This window comes from Vanacampus margaritifer, chromosome 2 (genome assembly GCF_051991255.1).
Source record: "Vanacampus margaritifer isolate UIUO_Vmar chromosome 2, RoL_Vmar_1.0, whole genome shotgun sequence".
In the NCBI taxonomy this organism is placed as follows: domain Eukaryota; kingdom Metazoa; phylum Chordata; class Actinopteri; order Syngnathiformes; family Syngnathidae; genus Vanacampus; species Vanacampus margaritifer.
The window spans coordinates 24559917-24576259 of record NC_135433.1 but is presented as its reverse complement, the minus strand read 5'-3'; positions in this window follow the sequence as shown (position 1 = coordinate 24576259).

Below are 16343 nucleotides of genomic sequence, written 5' to 3'. Positions count from 1 at the left end.
GTAATACTGCCACCTAGTGTTCCGGAGCGTCTTGAATAACTGTGGGGCTCAATCACTGTTCTGTATACAGGGACAGATTTACGAAATTGGGGGCAAAGGTAAGCATGGGGCCCTTTCAAATGAGAAGACAGATACATATATTTCAAATGGGGATGTTTAATACCGCTTTTTTTTTTTAGACAGATACCGATACTCAACTGTTGAGTAGTCACAGATACTAATACCAGATACCAATACCACTAGAACATAAAAACTCCCTCCCAAAAAAATACAGATCATTTTAAAGGCAGACCTATAAATCCCAATATAGTACTTTTTCTTAAAATTGCATGACATAATTTTGGAACTCTCACAGCACATCCCCGTCTCATTCTGAAACAAACATGCACAACACAGTATAAGGTGTCTTATTCAGTGGTATACTCAAGTGTTAATGTAGAAATTTGAGAATTTTGTCTGCTCCGTTGTATCTCTGAGGCAAATACTGCACTCTCTACTCCACTATTGCACAGCGCTCAGCATAAATGAGTACATCCCCTTTGATAAATAACACTTTGAACAATATGTCAATGACCACTAAAACAATTTCCAAAATGATGACAAGACTAAATTTATATAACATCTGTTTGCCTTATAGCATAAAAGTAAGGTTAATAATATGAATTACAGAACAACATTTTCAGTTCTACACAAATAAGGGTTTTGCAAAAATGTGTACACCCCACAGAACGTCTTTTTAGATTTAAATTTTAGTCTACAAGCATCTACACGTGAGTCTCATTATTCATTACACAGGTGTCAAGCAGACAGTTGATTATAAATGGGTGTTACTTAAAGAAAACACTTTCCTCTTGGTTTTTGTATTAATTGAGATATTGTTTAAAATTTAAAAAAAATTAACTGAAACTACATTTTATGTTTACAAAACTAACTTTAATTATAGCAAAAATGTACTTCGTTTTAGTCTTTGGTAATCAATTTAATGCATGAGCCTTTGGGGATGATTTATTTTTGATATTATCCGGAATAAGGACATTTGAAAGTGTGCCACACAAAAGTGACGTCATCTAGCAGCAGCCAATAGAAAACCACCTTCAGATTTTTAAATATTGCGCACAAGTAATACACGCACACACACAAAAAAAATAATAATACTGAAAGTAACTAAAACTAAGCATTTATGAAATAACTAAAACTAATAAAAACAGAACCACCCTGAAAACTAATTAAAACTAACTAAATTTAAAAAACAAAACTCAAAACGAAAGAAAAAATAACTTAAGTGAAAAATTCCCAAACTATATTAACCCTGGTTGCTGATTACGTATTTCAAACCCTTACTGCTCAGCAAAAACCATATAACCCCCAAATGATGATTTAATGCTTAAAGTGAAATAATATCCCTTTGCAGGGTGACGAAACTTAAAAAAAAAGAAGAATAATAATTAAATCACTCTGGGCCAGTTTGGAAAATGCATCATGACAAGCCTAAAAACAGGCTGGCTGCAACTCACAGGAGAAACAAGTGATGCTACAAATATATATGTCCAACAGCACATGAATTCATTTCAAATGAGCTTAAATATGTCACGTAACCAGGGTAGTGATGTACATATCACAGCTTGTTCTAAAAATAGCAAGTGCCATGCGGGTGGTAAGCTGCAACGATAACGGGCCCTCCCAAGTTCAATGAGATGAAGAAATACTTATCAATACAGGGGAAATGTCACCATCTGAACAGTTACTCACTACTTTTGTGTCCCCATCAGGTGTCGATCTTGTTGTTGCTGCTGCAGGCTGTAAATCGCCATAGATGCAGTGAAAATATTTGTAATTTTTGGTAACTTGGCAATAAACTTTTTGCTTTCCTCCTGGGATAACTTTGTTTATTTTTTTACGTTCTCCTATCTTCTCAGTTTCGCTCACTGCCGTCACTTCGCGCTTTTCCGCTCTTTTTTTGCGCATGCACATGTGCAGTAAGATGGACTGATCCATTAGTGGAAACTGCCTAGGTTTGCCTAATAATAAGTCGCCTCTGTCTGTTTATATGTTGTTTAAGCCACGTGGGACTTCCGACTTCCGTATGTCACACACCTATGCTGTTTCCGGTTACTGTTTGTGATATATAGGCCGGGTCCCAATACTTGCACTTGCACCCTTGTGCCTCTCAATTGCGCATTTCCGTCGATGGGTGCGAGTGTGTAGTGTCTATGTTTCACTTCTCCGAAGCATTTCAGAGAACTGAGACACCCACACTACAAACTCGCACCCATCATCGAGAACGCACAATTGAGGGGCACAAGGGTGGAAGTGTTTGTATTGGGACACGGCCTATATGTCGCAACAGTAACCAGAAACAGCGTAGGTGTGTGACTTATGGAAATTGGAAGTCCGTGGCATCTACTCCATTACTGAATAGCCGATTGCCCATGCACGGCATGTCATATAATGATGCTAGATTTGTGCATACATTATACTGTAGCTGCATGGTAATTCAATGTCAATACCTCGCGGAGTCTTGCGAGAGAGTTTATATATGCGCGTGTGTTAAGTTTGTGTCAGAAAATAAAGGGAGGTGCTAGAAAGACAAGAGAGCCTCCTTGACATCTTTACATGGTGTTAGAAGTAAATTCGAATCAATGGCAAAGTTTACTCCACCGACGAGCTTCCCCATCGATAAGCCTGGTGAGTGGCCAGATTGAAGGCGTTTTGTGAGATTTAGGACCGCTACGAAACTCGACAGAGAAGATGGCGCGGTGCAAGTTAGCAGCCTTATATACGCAATGGGTAGCGAGTCCGAAAACATCTACAGGTCGTTTGCTTTCAACGAGGAGGGACACAGAAATTACTTTGAACGTGTGCTCGGCAAGTTCGATGAATATTTTGTGCCGCGAAGGAACGTGATACATGAACGCGCATGTTTTCACCAGCGGGCGCAACGGTGAGAAGGCGAATACATTCATCCAAGCCTTGTACGAACTGTTGCAACATTGTGACTTTGGCGCAACCCGAGAGGAAAATATCCGCAACAGGATCATCGTGGGAATATTGGACAAAGAAGTTTCACGTCAGCTGCAGCTGACGACCTGACGCTGGCGCTGTCCATTGAGACAGTCAGACAGAGTAAGGAGGTGGCGTCTCAAATCAGCATGCATTGAGAAACAGCGGGGATGGTACGTGAAGTCACAAACAAATACCACAAGCGCACCAAAGGCCACGGTAAGCAAAGAGATGGATATAATGGACAATATGGAAAATGCGGGAAAGCAGTGCATGACAAAAACGAAAATTGCCGCACTAAGAAATCCATGTACAACTCGTGACACAAAGTCGGACATTGGAGTCGAGTGTGTAGGAATAAGAAAGAGTGAGTGAGGCCACACAGCAGGCTGAGCAACGACAAGAGCAACAACAGCAGCCATATTTCCTTATGGCAGTGACAAAAGCAGATGGGTCTTCAGAGCAATGGGCCGTCAAGTTGTTACTGGGTTGTACACCAGTAGAGTTTAAAATTGACACGGGGGCAGACGTGAACAGACTTATCACTCGCTCAAACTAAAAACACAACTACAGCCTGCTGATATTCCACTCGACAGCCCGGGAGGCAAACTGCAGTGCTTAGGGCAGATTAAAAGCACAGTAAGCTACAAAGGCAAAACTTATCCAATCGCAGTCTATGTTATCCATGGACGCGCGGTGAATAACCTCCTCAGCCAACCAATGTCTGTGCAGATGAACTTGGTGAAGAGAGTGGATGAGATGGTGACCAACCAAGGCCACATACAAGCATATGGTGAGCACGGGACCTTAAAGACTGAACCAGTGAAAATACAACTAAAAGACAATGCTCAGCCATATGCTGTACACACAGCATGACACGTTCCTCTCCCCATGATGCAAAGAGTGAAAGATGAGCTACAGAAGATGGAGCAAAATGGCATAATAGAGAGGGTTACCCAGCCCACTGACTGGTGTGCACCTATGGTGCCAGTCCTGAAGAAAAGTACAGGCAGAGCCCGCATCTGCGTCGACCTCAAAAGGCTGAATGAAGCTGTTAAAAGAGAACGGTACATTTTTCCCACAGCAGAAAAGATCATTGCTAAGCTAAGCTACAGTCTTTTCCTCTCGGGATTCAGCCAGGCTGCTGGAAGCTCGCTACATTCATTACACCCTTTGGCCGCTTCAATTTCAAACGACTCCCGTTTGGAATCACAAGTGCACCAGAGATCTTTCAGAGGAAGGATGGAGACTCTTCAGGGCCTGGAAGGTGTTGAGGTCTTCATGGATGACATCCTGGTGTACGGGGCCAAAGAGGAGGGAGCATGATGACCGCTTGGAAAAGGTAATGCAACGCATTGAGTCTGCTGGCTTAAAGCTAAACAAAGAGAAGTGTTCAATTAAACAGAGCCAGCTAAGATTGCTTGGGCACCTGAAGAAGAATAAAATAATTTTGTCCTCTTTGCGTGTTCCAAAAATGAAGATAGGTTTAATGTAAGAAAAATACACCTTTTGCAAAAGTGTTTTAATAAAAAACAGAGAGTCTCTGGACATACAACAGCTTCTGATTTCATCACTTAAAGAACGTGGAATTTCAGAGCGTCAAATGTGCTCTTCTACGTGTACAATAGCTTCTTATAGTTAAAAAGACCTCCTCCTTTTCATTTATAGACTAAACATACTCTCTGGTACTTTTCCGTGAGCAGATGGCGTAAACAAGGTCAGGTGGATGTTTTTGAGACAGAATGTGTTATATAGTTGAAGGATTCTCCCATAGCAAAATCTCACAAACAAGTTGAACCAAATTTACAGTGGCCGTGACTGATGGAGAAAGTAAATAGTGTGTGTGTGTTATTTCAAAGCAAATTTTGTTTTCAAGACCGAAATGTGTTTTCGCACAAAGCGCTGAGAAGGAACTTTTTTAGACTAAATAATATGACCCAGCTTAAGGCCAGACCATACGAGGTCGACATCATCTGCTCTGCTCAGGACACAAAACATTTCGACAAGGTTAATGTGAAGAATTAAAATGTTCATAATGTGTAACAATAGTTGATATATGAAATTAGGTATTAAAAATGTTATAATATCTTTCACACCTCATTAATGGGTCCGGCATCCGGCCCGATCCTGAGAAGGTGGAGGCTATTCAGCAGCTGTCACCACCAGCTGATATGAAAGAGCTGAAGAGGATATTTGGAATTGTGAATTACCAGGGAAGATACATTCCAAACCTCGATGGTGGCCCAGCCAATGCACAAGCTCCTAAAGAACAATGCTGCATGGACATGGAGTCATGCTCAACAAACAGCTTTCGACAACATTAAAGACATGCTAACAACCGCACCGGTGCTTGCCTACTACGACGTGAGCAAGCCAACTGCTGTGTCGGCTGACGCAAGTAGTTATGGACTGGGTGGTGTGCTACTCCAACTCCAAGGAGGTCACTGGAAACCGGTAGCATGTTGCTCCCGCAGGCTCAGTGATGCAGAATCTCGCTACGCGCAGATAGAAAAGGAAGCGTTAGCGGGAGTCTGGGCATGCGAGAAGTTTGACCTTAAGGTACCTTAAGGAGCTAGAACAGTTTAAGTTGATAACTGATCACAAGCTGCCTCTCATTAATAACCGGAGCATGGACAATGTACCCTTACGTTGCCAGCGTCTTCTCATGAGGCTCATGAGATTCAACCCTATCGCCGAATATACTCCTGGGAAAACCCTGATTGTTGCGGACACGCTGTCGCGCAGTCTAATGCCGAACATTAGCACAGCAAATGAAATGCACAGGGATGTGGCCAGCTATGTGGCTAGTGTGGTGGAAGGGATCCCGGCGTCTACAAGCAAGTTGGATGAAATCAGGGTAGCAACAGCCGCTGATACCGAACTGCTATGTGTGACATCGCTCATAAGAGAAAGGATGGCCTGAGCACATCAGTGAAGTGCCAGTAGATGCTAAAACATATGTTCAGGTCAAATCTGAGTTGTCACTGTGCAATGGCCTAGTTCTGAGAGGATGTAGGATTGTTGTGCCAAGATTGATGAGAGATGAAGTACTTCAGAAAATTCACGAAGGGCATCAAGGCCTTATCAAATGTAGGCAGAGAGCAGGTTCATCGGTGTGGTGGCCTGGACTTTCGTCAGAAATAAGCAAGCTTGTGACATCATGTCAAGTGTGCTACGAAATGAGAAGAACTCAACAGAAGGAGCCACTCTATCCACACCGCCTCCGGAGCGACCCTGGAAGAGAGTAGCTATGGACCTCTGTGAATTTAAACAACACCACTACCTTGTCATCTCCGACTACTACTCGGGATTCATTGAAATACTGCACCTGCCATCTACAACAAGCACGCAAATGATCAAAAAGCTCAGGTCAGTTTTCGCTAGATTTGGTATTCCAAATGAAGAATTTAGGGATAATGGTCCCCAGTTTGCAAGTGCTGAATTTCAGGAGTTTGCAAAGCAACTCGACTTCCAACATTACACGTCCAGTCCTCATCATCCACAGGGCAACGGGCATGCAGAAAGGGCCGTGCAGACGGCAAAGAAGATCTTACAGCAGGAGGATCCTGAATAAAAATACAAATAAAAATAAATAAGAAAAAAGGAGAAAGGTAACTTGAGTGTGAAAAATGACCATAAAGAGAATATGTTGGGAAATTTTGTGTGGAAGTTTTGAAACTGTTGTTGACATTATTCATATGCAGAAGAAATTTATGTTGATGCAAGTTTAAGTTTACTCTTATTTCTATAGCAGAAGAAACTATGTTGTATTTTGTAAGTGGTAAACAGTGTCTGCTGTCCAGCACAAGATTTATTTTACGTTATTGAAAATAACACAAAAGAGGGGGAGATGTCCTATAATGATGCTAGATTTGTGTTTGTGCATACATTATAGCTGCATGGTAATTCAATGTCAATACCTCGTGGAGTCTCGCGAGAAAGTTTATATATGCGCGTGTGTTAAGTTTGTGTCAGGAAATAAAGGGAGGTGCTAGAAAGACAAGAGAGCCTCCTTGCCATCTTTACAGCCCGTACAAGCCGTTGAAGCCATAGGGCAGCCATCTTACGCCTCCCATCTCGCAAGCAGACTACTTTTCCGTTAATATTGACGGAAGGTCTGTCGGTCCGTCAATGGCGGATGCCCCATTTTGCTGAGGCAATGACGGATTGACGCTCAAAATTCATTGATGCCCCCACCTCTGGTAAACAGTACGTAATACTCTGTAAAAGAGGCTGGGATGATTGGCATTTCGGAAACAATTGACGGTTTGCTCAAAGCAGGAGTGTTGTGTGAAATTCCCGGCTCTGATTATAACACGCCTATTTTACCCGTTGAGAAGAAAGATACTGGAAAGTTTCGCATGGTCCATGACCTGCGAGCGATTAATGCGGCCGTCTTAACTCCTACTTTGTCTGTCCCGAACCCTCACTCGGCATTGTCCCAAATCAACCCACACTCAGTTCACTTGCATTGACCTGGCTAATGCTTTATTTTGCATTCCACTCCATCCTTCAATGAAGCAATGTTTTGCTTTCACTCGGACTGGTGTTTGCTACTCCTACAATCGCCTGCCTCAAGGCTTTGTCCTTTCACCTGGACTCTTCAACGACTGTCTTCGCCAGTTGCTGTCTCCACTTGAACTTCCCCCTGGTGTTCTCCTGGTGCAGTATGTGGATGACCTCTTGCTGGCAGCTCCATCTGAAACTTCTTGTCTTGAAGCCACCAGGTCTTTGCTTTCTCATTTGGCCTCTGTTGGACTGAAGTGTTCCCAGTCTAAACTCCAGATTGTCTAGGACGTCTAATTTCACGCCACGGAACAGGAATGTCGCCCTCTCACAAAGACGATATCCTCCATCACCCAAAACCAACAAATGTCAAAACCATGCTGGCTTTTCTTGGTCTTTACAACTACTCCAGACATCATGTTCCAAACTTTGTTCAACTCACTCACCCACTCCGACAGATGGTCAATGAACAGGGTATGCGAAACCTTTCTAACACTCTTTGTTGGACCACGGAAGCAGACACTTCCTTCATCTCCTTGAAACAGCATCTTTCTACTGCTGCAGCTCTTGCGATTCCTGATTACAGTCGCATGTTCTATCTTGACGTGTCTGAAAAGGTCAGCAGTGTTTCTGCTGCCCTTTATCAGAAGGGGGAAGGAGGAAGTCGACAAGTTTGTCTGTATGCATCAACTCCATTGGAAAAATACGAGCAAAGACACCCAATTTGCGCTTCTTTCTCATCTGCTCTCGCCAGAGTGATTCAGAAAACATCTCACATTGTACTCCATCACCCGCTGACTGTGCGAACATCACACAGTACAGTCCAGTACGTCACAAGTCAAGCTTTCACCATGACCGGAGGAAGACAGAGAAAAATTTAAGCTATTTTAATACAACCACATATTCTCTTTACTCATGAAGGAGTAAACATGGCTGAGGGTCTGCTCGAAGGAGAACCGCATTGTTGCATACAAAGAAGTACGGAAGAAAACTCACTCCGCACTGAACTCTATGAGACACCTATTGACAACCCGGACTTGATCCTTTTCACAGATGGATGTTGCTTCAAAGGCAACTGTGGCCTACAATCTGGATTGGCAGGAACCCAACCCACAGAAACAGGTTTTGAAGAAGTCCAAGCAGAAAGAATTTCAGGCTCTCAGTCAGCAGAAAGAATTTCAGGCTCTCAGTCAGCACAAAGAGCTGAAATTTTGGCATTGACAGCAGCTCTCAGATTGGCAGAAAACCAGTCAGTAAATATTTACACAGATTCGGCGTATGCACACATGACAGTTCATGTTGCATTAATAGAATGGTAGCGAAACGATTTTTAAACTGTAACCGGTACACACATTAAACATCAGGATGATATTCTTAAATTGCGAGATGCTTTAATGCTCCCAACAGCGGTGGCAGTAATAAAATGTAAAGGTCACTCTCGAACTAATGATTTTGTATCAGCAGGAAACGAATCAGCAGATCGAGCAGCAAAAAAGGTTGCGGGGTACCGACCTACACTCCAACTAACTGTAAGTGAGTCTGAATGTGACAATCCACAGGAGGTGATAGTAGAAACAGTTAAGTTATGGCAGGAAAAAGCAAGTCCAGAAGAAAAGAGTGTGTGGATGTCTAAAGGGGGGGGGGACAAAAAGATGAAGCAGGTATTTGGCGAAAAGAAGGTAAATGCATTCCATCTCAGAAACAATTGAAAAATCTATTTCTGAAGCCCATGGAACATGCCATGTAGTTGTGGAAGAAACACTGAGACGACTCCACTCCTGGTGGCATCCTTTCATGAGACAAATTGTTAAAAGCAGGACTGCAGGATTGCGGTGTTTGCAGCAGGTATAACAGTATGCCTACATCTAAACCTCCCCAGGGCACTCATGATCCGGACGTGACTGCTCCTGGTCAGGTGGTTTCGATGGATTTCACTGACATGATAAAACCAGTGTCAGGATACAGATATTTGCTGGTAATAGTGGATTCCTTTTCAGGATGGCCAGAGGCATATCCCTGTAAAACAGAAACAGCAAATATCGTGGTAAAACATTTGATTAATCATTACATACCATCACATGGGTTCCCTAGAAATTTTTTATCAGACAATGGAACCCATTTCAAAAACAAACATCTACAAGCAGTAGAAAAGGCATTGGGGCTAAAACACACATTTGGTTCAGTGTATCATCCCCAATCCCAAGGACAGGTTGAGCGAATGAATAGAAATTTAAAGAAAAATTGACTAAAGCACTGGCCTCATCAAATTTGAATTGGCTATAAGCTCTTCCTGTTGCAAAAATGAATGTGCGAATGTCACTGAACTCAACTAAGGGTTGGACCCCGTTTGAATGTGTTGACATTTAACTGTTTCAATTTATATCTTAACTGTTTTGAATTTAGTTATACATGTGTAGAAATAGATATTACTATGTTAACTCAATCACCAGATGTATTGAGGATGTGATAATGATTTCTTTGATCTCTGTTTGAACTCTGTTCTCTATCTTCCGTAACAAAGGAGTGGGCTAAAAAGTTTCTGTTGACGCTTGAAGAGGATGTTAAAAATACTATCAGTGTTTCTGTTCATCAGGTCGTCCTGTCGTAAAATCTAATAGGGTTCAGAGGGCAAGAGTCTGTCTATATCAAAGACTCTGGTCGAGAAGTAACTAAAGATATGAACTGTACCTGTTTTATGTCACAACTCTGCTAAGGATTCAAAGGAGGGCGGGGCAGGTCTCAATGTAAGACCTTTTTGTATAAAGATGCTAAAGATTCAAAATCCAACACACACTGGGAGCTTTTCACCACTTTTCGAGTGAGCTGTCCCTGTGTCTTTTAAAATAAAAACTTGCAAGGAACTTCTTCATCGATCTCATTTATGATTTATTTGAACACGCAATAGATTACAAAATCCATGTAATCTATCAAAAGTCATACCAACAGACCATTTACGGCTCCAACAGCTCCATTGGAAGAGGCACACGTTCCAGGGCCTCCAGAACTCAAACAACTAACATTTACTTTCTCCCAGCTAACAGAAAAACAACCAGATGCTCCTTCAGAAATAACTGATTGTGAATATGTATGGTTGAAAGTGATTAAATGAAAATGGTCTGAGCCCAGGTGGACAGGACCCCACAAGGTGACAGAGAGGACATCTTCTGCAGTTTGCCTGCACGGAAAAGGTGATACGTGGTATCAAATCTCCTCCACCAGACCGGCAAGGACACCGGCTGGCGCCATTGTCCCTGCACCAGGCAGTCACCCAACAACAACCGAGAAGCAAACCGGCTCCCACTGACATCGTTCTATTAAAGGTTGAGTTCACGGTATACGGGCAGAATAATCCCAGTGACTCATCCTGGGACCAGGTAGTCTAACCCTAAGGTCCTGAAGAAGCCGACTTCGCTTTGGTTCAACTCATCACTGCAGAACGGGCGCAAGACCCTCGTCCCGTCCCACCATGGCATTCCCGCTTAGACTTGCAACAGCCTCTCTCCTGGTTTTGGTGTGTCTCTCCTGGTCGTCCAGCTCACCAACACAACGCTTTCGTCAATTCCTTCATGATCCTGCCCCGGCGGACATCTGGCATCCCATGGACAGGGGACATCCCTTAACAATCAACATGTGGTACACATATGCTTACTCCACTGCAAAATATTTTAATGAATCAAATTGTTCTTTAATGCCACATACTGCTAAACAACCTTCTCTCACTGCTAAAGGGATGTTTCATTGTTGCGTGCTTTTGCTTCTTATTCTACTGATAAGATGATAATGTCCAATCTTTCCACACAACCCTTGCTTAATGTTGCGCTAGCCGTCTGCGCCGATAGTACTTTTTTTTTTTTTCATTTCATGTGTCGGACTCTTTCGAGTCCGAAAGGGGGATTGAAGTGTGTCTTCTGCCCAGATTTAGTCATAATTTCCTCAGTAGAGCTTTGTTCTCCGGATATATCCTCGCCTTGAGTGATATCGCTATCTCTGCCAGGTGTAGTCATGACTGCATAACTTCCTCTATTCCTCAAATGATCTTTGTTCTGTGTCAGGATACTGTCCTTGAAAGTTATCGTGCACGTCCGGTTAACTTCCGAACTGTTTACTGGAAACTTTATGGTACCGCCCTTCAAGATAGTATAAGAATGTTGTAAGTTCTCTGTAACTTCGCACTTGTGAGATGCTACAGCCATTGTCTGTAACTCACTTGTGCCCGGAATATTCAGTATAAAAGCTTTGAAGGAACTGTTCATCGATCTCCAGCCTGTAATCAGATAACCAACATTCTCACTGCCCGAAATTAAATGAGCATGCGCAGGAAAAAGCTTATCCTCTAACATTACCTTCATAATTGTGAATATAACTACAGATGTGCAGTTTTAAATCATTTTGCCATTCTTGGGAGATGACGAGGAGGACTTCGCTTGAATGATACGACTTACATACTTAGAAGAAAAGGGAGATAAATCGCGCAGGGATCGAGTGGAAAACACACCAATTTTAATGGGAGGAAATACGACCAGAACTTACCTAAGCGTACACGTCAGTTTTGCCGGAAGTATGTGGCATATAGCCCAAAGTAGTCCATGGCCAAGTCTCAATACCCACACTACACACTACGCTCTTCAATGAAGTGTTCACTTAATAGAGGTGTGTGTTCAAAAGCACAGGTTCCAAGCGTGAGAAAATTGTAGAATTGGGACAGTGCGCGTGATGTCATCGACTTGCGCCGTGCCTTGTGTAAGATTCCATCATTAAATATTGCGGCAGCGTTTGTTGTTTTGGCAATTTTGCTGCTTAAAATGATATAAAAACTGCAGTAAAGTACTACCTAAGTAAAAAGCCCAGTCGACGGCAGCTATGGCTCCATGCCTGGATTTGCAAAGCATTTATTTGCGGCTCCTGTTGGCTTGCACAACCTGCGGTGCACGCGCACAAGGTCGCTAAGTACAGCAACTGCACTATGGCAAAATATGTAGGTAACGTTAAACTTTGATTAAAATTAAACATATACAAACGATAAAACAAATAACGCTTTGAGACTTATACTTGAAAATACTTTTTTTCGGCACAGGCGCAGGAATTACCACCGAACGCCACCATTTTTCCGCTATTTTGGTCAACTCTGCAATGAATTGTAGGTAATACACTTCTTCTGAGCCCTCATCGATGCGGGCTCAGCCGAAGTGTAGAACAAGGGCGCAAAGGGGGTGCGGCGTAGCGAGGTGACAGTGCACTTCGGAGAACTGGGACGCCCGACACAGTTGCACAAGGGTGGAAGTACGTGTATTGGGACAGGGGTCATGAGTAAACGAGTGGAGCTGCCTGCCTCAATAACTTCCTGTTCACTGTGTGCGGTTGTAAATAGGTCCTTGGAGAAACATGGATGGCGGTGCAGACATGGTTCCGGGGGGGCTTGAGGCAGACATTTTTAATTGACCTATTTTTAATGTCGACGTATCTGACTTGGTTGACTTTTTCCCCCAGCCCTAACAGAGAACATCCAACTATACTTTTAGGCACATGCCCTCTATGTGGCAACAACCACTCTTACTGCAGCTTCGTTGGGGATCCTATCTGCCTTTTGCCTGTGTAAGTATAAGGCAATTGCTTGAAAATTGCTTGCCTATTTTCACAATAAATATTTTGTAATTTTGCAGATATTTTTACAATGTGGTGCAAAGAGGACCCAGGTGCAGGGAAACAGGGCGAGGAGACAGAGGTGCAGTTAAAAAAAGTATTTAATTTAAAAAAAGGAGGTAAACAAGGATCTGTCAGACAAACAAAACAACACCATCCAAAAAAACAAGCTAGGCAAAAAGTGGGGGAACTAGAGGGCAAAAATGCAGCAGCATGATGGGAGGAAACCATAATGAATCGACAAAGACAAAGCGGAGACAAGAGACTAAGGCCCCATCCAGACGGAAGCAAAGCCGGTTTCGTTCCTCAAAAAATCTCGTACACACAGAAGCATTTCAAGACTTGTGTGTGTCCAAAAGAAGACGCTGAGGACATTTAACGGCTGTAATGTACATGCCAAGTCTGGAGTGGCCTTGTAGCGCAGCCACGGGGAGTTAACGGAAAACTTAGAGGAATAATCAGCGAAAAAGACAAACACATGCATCGAAACAACATGAAAAAGACGAACACAGGAAAAGTGACAACGGCGGGTTGATTCAAGTACAATACAGCTTGTTCAATGTAGGAATAAAGAAGCAAAATATTTTGCTGCAAAAGCATAAGCAAGCTAAGGAGGCTGCGCAAAACGACTATGACGCAGCTATCCGCCATTGTTGTTGACAGACTGATAGTTTGCACGCAGTCACGCGAGAATTGGCGCATACGTCATCAATCTGCAACAATGCATCGTCATCGAGCTGCGACCATTACATCATCACTGGAGGACTATCCTGTATAGGGTGTGCAGACGGAGGCGTACGGGGCGCGTTTTGAAATCTTTCCACGCTGGAGCCCGGTTCCAAAAGTGATCGGTTTCAAGCTCCAAAACCGCGCCATCGTGTGGACGAACGGCCTAAACTGTAAGGAACTTGTGTGGATACATTGAAACTGGCTTTCGTGTGGACGGGGCCTGAATACACACACAGTAATTGACACAACGAGACACACCTGGGCAGGACACAAGTGGCAGAGAGTGCTGGTTGGTTGGCATATGAGGAAGGGCAGGCAAACACAGGTGGACATGACAATGCTTGGCTATACTAGGGAGGCACACAAAGACAACATAACAAAACACAGATCATGACTGAAATTAAGGTAAAATAAACTCAAACAAAACCCAAAATATGACCGAAGGAAATGAAACTAAACAAGACCCAGCTAGGACTTAGGACTCACCTCCAGATGTCACAAAAAACAGAGAACAAAACAGTCCAAAAATTACAAAAAAGGGGCACAAAGGCCAGAATGCATTCCACCCATCAGAGTCAGCATAAGGGGCGTCAGAATGCCAAATAAGAGAGTGCCCCATAGGGCCAGTCACGAGAGCGTCCCGGACGCCAAGCGAAAGATGCCCATTAGGGTCAGTCAGGAGGGCGTCCCTGACGCCAGACGAGATGCGCCCGGCAGAGCCAATTCGGAAAGTGTCCCCGACGCCAGACGAAAGGTGCCCGGTGGGCTGGTCAGGAGGGCGTCCCAGTCGCCAGATGTGAGGTGCCCGGCCGGGCCGGTCAGGATAGCGTCCCGAGCGCCATACCGGACGAGAGCCAGAAGACGGCAGCAGGTAGTGTGCAGCTAGACGAAGACCAGGAGACAGCAGCAGGTAGTGCACAGCCGGACCAGGAGCAGAAAGCGGTCGCAGGGCGTGAGCCTGCGTGCGCAGCCGGACCAGGAGCAGAGGGCGGCCGCAGGGCATGTGCCGCCAGAACAAGGATACAAGACTTGGCGCGGCAGCTGCTCGGGCGATGAAGCCGAGGGCGGCAGCGGCTCAGAGGCTGAGAGAACGTGACTGGAAAAAGCGAGACTAGGTGAGGAACGAAGGGGTGTGGGAACATAATCAAGACATGAAGACGACAAGAGGCTTGGTGGTGTATGTGACTGCGACCGGGGTGACTGAGACGGCGGGGTTCAAGGTGACGCGGAAAGATGTTTTAAGTGACTTAACGGGGGAGATGAAAACAAAAAACTATAAATGTTTTCACTCGCACTCAAACCAAAATTGGGGCACTCACTCATCCTCTAAATCTGAATCTAACTCAAATTCTGGGTCAACAAAAACGTGGGGTGGCAAAATGGTGTCATAAGCACTTGGGGAAACGTTGTGTGAAGAAAAACTGGTGTAAAAATCTAAATCATCAAGCTGATGGTGTCTGGAAGCCGGCTGGCGCCGTGCCGGTCGGCGCTGGATGCTCCCTGCTGGATCCTTTTGTGGTCGATTCATTCTGTTACGATGTAGTGGGATGAGGACCCTGGTGCAGGGAAAGGAGGCAGAGGTGCAGTTGAAAAAAGGATTTAATTAAACAAAAACAAGAACGCAAACAAGGATCTGGCAGACAAACAAAACAACATCCAAAAAACTGACAAAACGTGGAGAACTCCAGGGCAGAAATGTGGCAGCATGACGGGAGAAAACCATAATGAATCGCCACAGTCAAAGGGCAGACCGGAGACTAAGTCTCCCATCCAGACGGAAGCAAAGCCGGCTTCGTTCCTCAAACAAATCTCATACACACAGAAGCATTTCAAGACTTTCGTGTATCCAAAAGAAGACGCTGAGGACGTTTAACGGTTGTAATGTATATGCCAAGTCTGGAGTGGCGCTGTAGCGCAGCCACTGGGAGTTAACGGAAAGCGTAGAAGAGGAATCAGCAAAGAGGACTAACACTTTTTTTTCTAACTTTATTGCAATCTACAGAACAAACATGGCTTTGCATGTATCAAAACAACATGAAAAAGACGAACACAGGTGAAGTGACATTGGCGGGTGAGAATTGGCGCATATGTCATCAATCTGCGACAATGCCTCGTCATCGAGCTGCGACCATTACATCATCACTGGAGGAGTATCCTGTATATGGTGTCCAGAAATCTTTCCACTCTGGAGCCCGGTTTCAAAAGTGATCGGTTTCAAGCTCCAAAACCGCGCCATTGTGTGGACGAATGGCTTAAACGGTAAGAAACTTGTGAGGATACATTGGAACTGGCTTTTGTGTGAACGGGGTCTGAAACTAAGGTAAAATAAACTCAAACAAAACCCAAAACATGGAAATGAAACTAAACAAGACCCAACCAAAACCATGACATAAATAAGGCGTGACCCTTGTGAGGAATACGCGGTTCGAAAAATGGATGGATGGATGGATGGATGGATGGATGGATGG